Consider the following 9,884-nt stretch of genomic DNA (forward strand, 5'->3'; position numbering starts at 1 on the left):
AGGTCCAAGTGAGAGAACCAGACAATTGTGCAAAACACAAGAGGAAAGGAGGCCGAAGACAGCTCTGCCCGAAGTGTGGTGCACAGACCAGCGCTGCCCAGCGACTCTCACGGGCCTGGACCGGCAGGTGCAGGGATCTCGGCTAAGTGCCCTGCATCCAGCAACTTTAAGTTTTGTTTGTTTGTTTTTTATTTTATTTTTTTTCTGAAGTTGGAAACGAGGAGGCAGTCAGACAGACTCCCGCATGCGCCTGACCGGGATCCACCGGGCATGCCCACCAGGGGGCGATGCTCTGCCCACCGGGGAGTCGCTCTGTCACGACCAGAGCCACTCTAGCGCCTGGGGCAGAAGCCAAGGAGCCATCCCCAGCGCCCGGGCCATCTTTGCCCCAATGGAGCCTCGGCTGCGGGAGGGGAAGAGACAGAGAAGAAGGAGAGGGGGAGGAGTGGAGAAGCAGATGGGCGCCTCTCCTGTGTGCCCTGGCCGGGAATCAAACCCGGGACTCCTGCATGCCAGGCTGACGCTCTACCATTGAGCCAACCAGCCAGGGCCCAGCATTCAGCAACTTTATAGTAACTTCTTAGAATAATTTTATGTCTCTTGTCCCAAAATAATAAAAGTTCTGGAAGTCTGATTTTTCTGTTTTGTTTTGTTTTGCATTTCACTCTTCTAGTAATTTCTAGTGTATGTTACAAAAACATTAGGTAGGGTTGGTTAGAAAAGCACAAAAACCAGGCTTTCGTGACGAGGAGTTTGAAAAGTCTTGATCCAGAATATATGCAATTGTATCATTTCCTTTCATTTCATTTGCACACGTCGAGTGGCGAGCAAGTTGCATGGATGTGTTTTCTCGTTGTATTGCAAAGAATAATGAAATCTGCAGGCAATGAGTAGAAATTTAACTTCCTCTGATTTACCCGTTCTTGTTTTCCTAACTTTTCTGTGTGTATTCCTTAACCTCTCTACTGTGCCGCCTTCCTGACCCCAGGGAAGACATGGAAGAGTACCAAACCCAAAGCAGGATGTGGGGGGGCTTCTTGGCTGTGAGCAGTTGGCTCTGGTAAGATCAATTCCCCAGTAAGAGGAGAACTAGATAGAGGGTGACGGAGGACAATCTGACTTTGGGCGAGGGGTTTGCAACATAATTTGATGACAAAATAACCTAGACATGTTTTCTTTGAATATATGTACCCTGATTTATTAATGTCATCCCATTACCATTAATAAAAATTTATTAAAATAAAAAATAAAAAAAAAGAGGATCAGTTATCTGATGTGCAAAATGCAGGGTTGTAGCTAAGTCATTCAAGGTCCATTTCTGACTCTGAAACTTTACGTTGCCAGGACACATGTGTTGAACTTGTAAGCTATAGAGATACGGGGCTGATCCCTGACTAGGTGGTGAGGCTCACACCAGCAGCACAAAGTTGACATTCTTCAGCCAGGGTCTTTTATTTTATTTTATTTATTTGTTTATTTATTTATAAGGACAGAGAGAGAGAGTCAGAGAGAGGGATAGATAGGGACAGACAGACAGGAACGGAGAGAGATGAGAAGCATCAATCATCAGTTTTTCGTTGCGATACCTTAGTTGTTCATTGATTGTTTTCTCATATGTGCCTTGACCGCAGGCCTTCAGCAGACTGAATCACCCCTTGCTCGAGCCAGTGACCTTGGGTCCAAGCTGGTGAGCTTTTTTTTTTTGCTCAAGCCAGATGAGCCCGTGCTCAAGGGGGTGACCTCGAGGTTTTGAACCTGGGTCCTCCACATCCCAGTACGACATTATATCCACTGCGCCACTGCCTGGTCAGGCTTCAGCCAGGGTCTTTATGTGACTTCCAGCCATTCCCAGCATCTGTGTACTGGGAGGTGCCAACTCCAAAAATAGCCCCACAAATAAATAATGGCCTCATAAATTATCATTTGCCTGCCAGAAATGACATTTCCCTGAAGGGCACTAAATCACGGCCATGCAGTTGGTCTGACGCTTTGGCCAGTGCCTCAGACACTGTTCAGTCCCTGGTTGTCTAGATGCACCATCCATCCCACGCAGTGGCTTCCAGGATGCTGAACATTTCTGCTCGTTATGCAGTCAAGAAACTTAATTATTCCTTTTCCTTTAAGGAAGTTTATGACCAAAGGTAATAGGGGGAACATAAATGCTCTAACTGTTTACCGAGACTCGTAAATGCTAAGAACACAGACAAATAATTGTCACTTGGAGATTTGTTCTTGCAGTGGAGAATCTTCGTTTTTAGCAATTTAACTACTAAAAGTTTACCCACCTCGAGGAGAATTATTTAGGAGGAAATAAAACTTAGCGCTTATTTCATTCCCTGCCCTGCCAACATGCACCGTTTTTGGAAAACCAGATTTCACGTAAAATATGCAGAATGTAGCTTTTAATATAGGGCTAGTAAAAGTAAGAAGTAACAAGGACAAGCCAAACCTCCAAATAATGATGCCAAGTTTCTAACATTCGCGGAGCTGGAGATCAACATTAACTAATATGTTTTCTGCTTTCCTCTGTGAGAGAGAAACTTTGTTACTTCCAAATGACCAAGAAAGGGAAAAAAAGAAGAAAAAATGGTTCTGGGCACTTAGTAAGAAAAAAAAAAAAATGTATGCTCGGGACAGAATTTACCAATTTTACTCTAACACTCATACTTCTTAAGCATTAAGAATGGTGTCCAGCCTGACCTGTGATGGTGCGGTAGATAAAGCGTTGACGTGGAATGCTGAGGTTGCTGGTTTGAAACCCCAAACATGCCTGGTCAAGGCACGTGTAGGCATGAAATAAGCGCTAAGTTTTATTTCCTCCTAAATAATTCTCCTCGAGGTGGGTAAACTTTTAGTAGTTAAATTGCTAAAAACGAAGATTCTCCACTGCAAGAACAAATCTCCAAGTGACAATTATTTGTCTGTGTTCTTAGCATTTACGAGTCTCGGTAAACAGTTGATGCTTCCTGCTCCTCCCCCTTTTCTCTCTCTCTTCCTCCCTCCCTTTTCTAAAATGAATAAATAAAAATCTAAAAAAAAAAAAAAAAAGAACGGTGTCCATTTCTGGCTAGGGTTAGGGTGCGCCATTGGTCAGGGTGAGCTTATCTTAGGGGAGTTTGTGGGATGGTTTGGCACTGCAGCGTGGAGAGGGAGACCAGGGTGAAGCCCCTGGGATATTGGGACTCCTGGTCTCTTATTGTACGTGCCACAGTGACAAGTCATTAATGACATCGTATGTGGCGGGCAGGGAAGGAGACAGAAATCCTGCAAGTAATTCAGCGTGTTGGTGGCTGCCTGTGGCTTCTTCCCTCCCACAGTGGAAAGCTACATTAAATGTGACACCCTCCTCCAGCCATGGCCGTTCTCTCAGGTTCCCCCACATGCTTCCTTAGCCAGCAAAGAGAGTTAATGGTGACCATTCCACCGAAGGGGAAAGGAATTAATTCTGAATAAGACTTGTAACCGGCTCATACTTTTTCCTTTCATTCTACAACCAGCGGGGAAGGGAAGTGAGCTTTTTAGGCATGGCACCATAACATTAAACAGCCCCTCGCAAGGAAAGCACAGGGAAGAGGCCCTGATCCCCTGCTTTGGAGGGCGGCACGAAGGAACTGAGGGGTATCAGCGTATCTCCGAAAAGCAGCAGTTGGAAAAGGAAAGACCTCTGGCCTGAAGATGCCTCTTGCTGTTCTTCCCTCAGCTGGAAACGCTAAGTTCTTGGTCCATAAGAGAGAGCAAATTATTGAGAGAAACCGAAAGAAGTCAGTCTGTTTGTCAATGTGATAGACTCCCATCAAACCCTGATCGGGTATGAGATACCTCACTCTTCATTTCTCTCTGACCAGGGCTGTGAAGGTCTTGTGCCAATGTCTGGGTTCCTACTGACCTGGAGACAAAGGTTCTTCTATTCCCTCCGAGGAGAGAGGAGCACATGTTACCAGGGACGGGGGACCGAGGCAGGAGACCGCTGTGCTAAAATTTTCTGTGGGTGCCATGTGCCATATCCCACAGTAGCTCTAAAAGGCCACTGTCCAGCCCTAGCTTATTTGTTTTTGCTGCAAACTTTAAAAATTAGTTCTTTCTGGGTAAACAAAAAAGAAACAAAGAAGCAAAGAAAAAAAAAGAAAGAAAGAAAACACTGTGTCAAGGCCCCTAGAAAAACTGCAAGGCATTGTCCGCAAGTGTGTGGACAATGAGAGGGTCTATCTATTACGACGTGGGATAAATGTATCAGATTCAATATGTTTCGTTTGGCAAATCTCTTTGTGCCAGTTCCTGGATAACCAAGTGTCCATTATCCAATGTCTTTGCTAATAGGAGACGATGCAGAAACGCGTAAGCTCCCCATCCATACGCATTTCTTTCCTCCAAGAACAGGAAAGGACTGTACTTCTCAAGGCCTTGATGTTATTTCTCCTCCACAGAAGAAGTGTGATTTTTATACCAGGTACGGTTTCCCTTTAGTATTTTGTAAGTGTCTGCCTTTGAAATGACTCCTAGAAGGAAGATCCTGACCACTTGCCCTTGTTAAATATCCAGTGATCCTTTTCCCCAACAGATGGGAAGGGCCTCCTGATATGCCCCTGGCCTAATTTCAATTTGGGTAATTGCATTCTGTCGACTTGAAATTTCCCCACCAGTTTCATCTGCTTGGGATCCGCTGCCTCGCTCTCAGTCCCGAACTGCCTGGCGTGCGTTGGAGGCTAGGGAACAGCTGGTGCATTCCAGCCCAGAAGTGGATGCGTTTCAGCGGCAGGTGCAAAGGTTTTCTTTGGCCGAATACACACTCTAAGCTAGAAATGAGCTTCATGGACACTTTTTATTTTTTCAATGAACCTAAGTAATTACAAGGGACCCAAAAATATAGAAGTATCCAAGCGTTAATGGGAACTAGGAGGAAATTAAATACACTATCATTAAAACCCATGTATTGTGTGATCATTTTGTGCTCTGGGAATTGTATCAAGCTTCCAGATTTGAATTTTGACAATAAGGAAAGATAATTCACATAGAGCGGACAACCATTTCTCTTCAGAACGAACTTTATACACATACACACATACATACATGTATATACATATGTGAATGTATGTACACATATGTATGTGTGTGTGTACCCTCAGGAAAGTCTTCCTCAGTCTGGAATAAAAACAATTTCCCCCATGAAACCACAGTAGGCATCTTCTATATGGCTCATTTGAGTAACACTTTTCTTTGTAATGAGCTTATCTCCTGCCCTCTACGGAAATCTTAGAAGGCATCCTACCATTTCTGTTTTCCTCTAGCGCACCTAGAACATAATAGGTACTCCATGAAGAAATTAAAATACATAGCCCAAACCTAATTAGTGTTAAGCTCTGACCCCCAAAAGGCTATTTATGGCCCTAGCCGGTTGGCTCAGCGGTAGAGCGTCGGCCTGGCGTGCGGGGGACCCGGGTTCGATTCCCGGCCAGGGCACATAGGAGAAGCACCCATTTGCTTCTCCACCCCCCCCCCTTCCTTCCTCTCTGTCTCTCTCTTCCCCTCCTGCAGCCAAGGCTCCATTGGAGCAAAGATGGCCCGGGCGCTAGGGATGGCTCCTTGGCCTCTGCCCCAGGCGCTAGAGTGGCTCTGGTCGCGGCAGAGCAACGCTCTGGAGGGGCAGAGCATCGCCCCCTGGTGGGCAGAGCGTTGCCCCTGGTGGGCGTGCCGGGTGGATCCCGGTCGGGCGCATGAGGGAGTCTGTCTGACTGTCTCTCCCCGTTTCCAGCTTCAGAAAATTAAAAAAAAAAAAAGGCTATTTATATGGACTGCAAGTGAAGGTACCATTTTCTTGGATACACACGTCGGGACAAAACCCCAGCAACTTTGGTGGCCCGTGCCACCTCTCCCTTGGCCACCTCAACCCAAGGGAACGGTGCATGTAAGCACAGCTTCACCCTGCATAGGTTACCCCTTCTCCCGCCAACACCCCAGTCCCAGAAGCCAGAGGGGGCTTCAGGAGCCGCAGGCCCTCAGTGTAAGTGAAGCCTGTGAGGGACACGGGGGTTGCTCCAAGGCAACAGGAAACCAGCAGGAGGGCAGGAGCTGGGAAGTACATGCTCCCGGCTCCCAACTTCCGGCAGACAACTCCGGAAGTACTCTGGACCTTCTCCGGATGTCTCGGTGACCCTGAACCCCACGGAACCAACTTCAGTGTTTTTACTTTTTCTGCCAACATTTTAGTCCTGACCTTGAGAACACACCATTCTGCTGGACTTTCCGAACTTCCACGTTCCCTACTCCCTCACCCCTGCTTGAGGCAGTCACAGCCCACGCAGGCCACCTGCAACCAAGCGTTTGCCTGAAGCTCTGAATTTGGGAGAACCCAAATTCTGACAACACTGACAGTCACACCAGCAACCTCTCCACATATAAACATAGAGGTGTTTAGCCACCATTCATTTTATTTTCCTATTATAAGACAGATAAGCAATTCATCAAGAGTGTGTGTGTGTGTGTGTGTGTGTGTGTGTGTGTGTGTGTGTGTATTATGCTGAATGATTACTCATGTTACCAAGTAGAGGGCAGAGCTAAGACTGTGCCTTGATGTGTATGTTCTGAAATACTATTTTAGCTCTAAATATTCTATTCTACCAGTGACTCAGGAGTCATTCCTAGCATTTCAGAACTAGTAGAAAAGTCCAGAGTCTGCCTTATTTGAGCCTCTGCAGGTCACCATAAATTAGCTTAAAGTTCCCAAGCATCTGTATGATGCAAGCTGACTTGAATTCTAATTTGTATTAGGCAGCAATCTGGGTGATGCCATCAGCATGCTTAAGTCTCAAGCTGCCTTGGCCGATGGGTGTAAAAAGATGTTTATGCAGTAGGGCCTGTCCCTGCCACCTTGCTTGGTGTACATCATCAATGGGTATTGCCCTCAATAAGAGGAAGGCTAGAGATGATCAGTTCATGAAATCAAGTTCGTGAAATCGAGGGCAGGATGCCACAGAAGGAGGTCAGGCCTCCCTTGAGTTGACAGTCTCCTCCTCACTGCAGGTGCTCCTGTTGGCCACGTGAGACAGAAATGCACTCAACAAGTGGATGCCAGAGGCTTTTCCCTAGTCCTTTCTGGTGCTTAGATCTCTAACTTCTGTAAGATATTCAAGCTGAGGCCAGGGGCTGACATAGCAGCTGGACTGGGGCAAAGGCAGACTGAGGGCCAGGCTTTGGTTCTTGGAAAGGAAGCCAATGCTTTAAGGGTTGTATTAGGGAACATCCAGGAAGTACCTGGCTTATCCTTTTTTGATTTTGGTCAAATAAATAATATGTGTAAGACTGTGAAAGCCCTATGTTCTCACTGTGAAATGTTGAAGTGCAAAGTCATATGAAAACAAAAAATTTACACATGTGATCCCATCTGATCCTTTCACCCAGAGTGAACTGCTCTTAATACTTAGTCCATTTGCTTATTTTTTCCTATGAGTATATGAATATTTCTTTCGTACTCTCTCTGTCCATATATTTAAGATCTGAATGAAATCTTTACTGATTTTTGTGTACTTTCTTCTGAAAACACATTGTGATCATTTTATTTTTTAGTATTTATTTTTTTATTGATTTTAGAGAGAGGAAAGGAAAGAGCAAGAGAGACACAAGAACATTGATCTGTTTCCATATGTGTTCTGCCTGGAGATCGAACTGGCAACCTCTGTGCTTTGGGGCGATGCTCTAACCAGCTGAGCTATCTGGCAAAGGTGTGACCATTTTCTTTGAAAATGCTATTGAATGAGAACATAATATATAAAGACAATATTTTATGATTCTCTATTGCTATACTATGCATAGGTAGTTTCTTATGTGTATTATTACAAATGCAAGTATAACATATATAATATATATCATATATATGTTATATATAACACATTATATATACATTATATATAACATTACACACACACACACATATATATATATATATATATATATATATATATATATATATAACATTACCCATATTATATGTAATGAGTCTTGAGGTGTCTCCTCTTCTTTTGGTGTGGAATCTGAAACTCTTTTCTATAACAAGAGGCAATACCCATCAGCAAATTAGGTCAGGGCTAATCACTTAATCATAGCCAGCCATTCTCAGTGTGCTGATCTCTGCCCTCATGGTCACAAATGGCTGCAGCATCTTCACCCACCAACATCTGGAGATAGCTACCATTTCCCCCTTCCTCTTTGAAAAACGTAGGAAACCTTTACAGGAAGCTCCTGCCCCTATTAGTCTTCTCCTCAAGCTTCATTGGACAGAGTTGTTCCCAAAAACTTTCCTAAGCCATTCACTGATGAAAGAAATGGAACTGGCATGATTGTCTGAGACTTCTCAAGACATAGCACCCTTTTGAGTCTGGGGAAATATCATATTCTCAGAGCAACTGGCCACATAGCCTGAAGATTGGAGCATGTTCCATAGACCAAAATCAGAGCCTTCCAGGAAAGAAAGGGAAGATTAAAGCAACAATAATTTTGGCAAAACCCCCCACAATGTTTACATTTCAACATATATATCTTATTCTAAAATAGGACTTGCCTAGAGGAAAGGAGGCTAAAGAAGGAAAATATTGACTCATTTGGACTCATATGATTACCAAGGGTTAAGTCGGTACAAATTGTCCTTGTACAGAAGATCTTTGCACAAGAATAAGTCCCACTAAACTTCTGCTGTGATCCAATATCAAATACTCTTGTTTTTTAACCCTCTCACCTACATTATTATATTCTTTTCCCTAATAACATTAGTCTTTCCTTCTTAATTTACCACAGAGACATTTTCTCATCAAATTTTCACTTGTTATCTGTGAACTTCCAAGAAGATAACTAAAAATTAACATTACCATGAGAATGAGTTTAAGGTCTTGCCCCTCCTTGTCTTAGATAGCATATTTCCAACTAATATCTAAGGATGTAGAATATCCTTATGCCATGAGATATGTTACATTAAGTGCAAATGCACACATTAGAAGATGCTAGAGGATTACAACCTCAAAATATTTGCTGCACATAGCACATAAAACCATACAAAAGTACTAGATAAATATATTACATTTGGTAACTGTACCAAAGAACTATATTATCTTTATTCTTCTTTCTGTAGGAAAGTAAATTTAATTGACACTTGATTCCAAATGTATACAAAATCGAAACATTATCTGCCACTGTTACCACACCGGTCTGAGCCACAATCATTTTTACCTAACTTACTGCATTAACCTCCTCATAGGTCTATCTCCTGCCTTCCATTTTTTACCCACCTTATGCCTCATAGTCTATTTTCTACAGAGAAGCTAAAGTAGTTTAAAAATGTAAGTCAAATTCCTTCCACTCAAAGCTCTCCAGTGCCACCTCCATTTCACACTCATTTCATAAGACTCTCTATTCTTTTCTGGCTCCATCTCTCACTACTGTCCTTGTATCTACTCTGGTTCAATCATATTGGCTTTCTTTTTAGTCCTCAGACTTGCCAAACATTCTCTTTACTTTGCACAGGCTGTTCATGCTACCTAGAACACCTTTTCTTTAAAGTCGGCATCCTCAAGTCTTTGCTGGCACCTTCTCAAGCAACCCAGTCATTGCCCCAAAATATCCTCCGCTTTCCTCCTCTATCACCAAGATTTTCCAACTCTCTTTCTGAGGGTCATGTGGCACAGCTGCAAGGAATGAGAGTACCATAAAATAGAATGTGGGAGGTTCCAAGATGGCCACAGAGTAGGCAGATGCTCCAACTCCCACTTCTCAGAACCAAGGTGGATTACAACTTAAATCTGAGAATACTCATCATGAAAGACAAACTTTGAACTAAACTAAGAGGATTCTACAGCCAAGGACCACCAAAGAACCCACAATGAGACTGGTAGGAAAGGCAG

This window comes from Saccopteryx bilineata, chromosome 10 (assembly GCF_036850765.1).
Source record: "Saccopteryx bilineata isolate mSacBil1 chromosome 10, mSacBil1_pri_phased_curated, whole genome shotgun sequence".
Lineage (NCBI taxonomy): Eukaryota > Metazoa > Chordata > Mammalia > Chiroptera > Emballonuridae > Saccopteryx > Saccopteryx bilineata.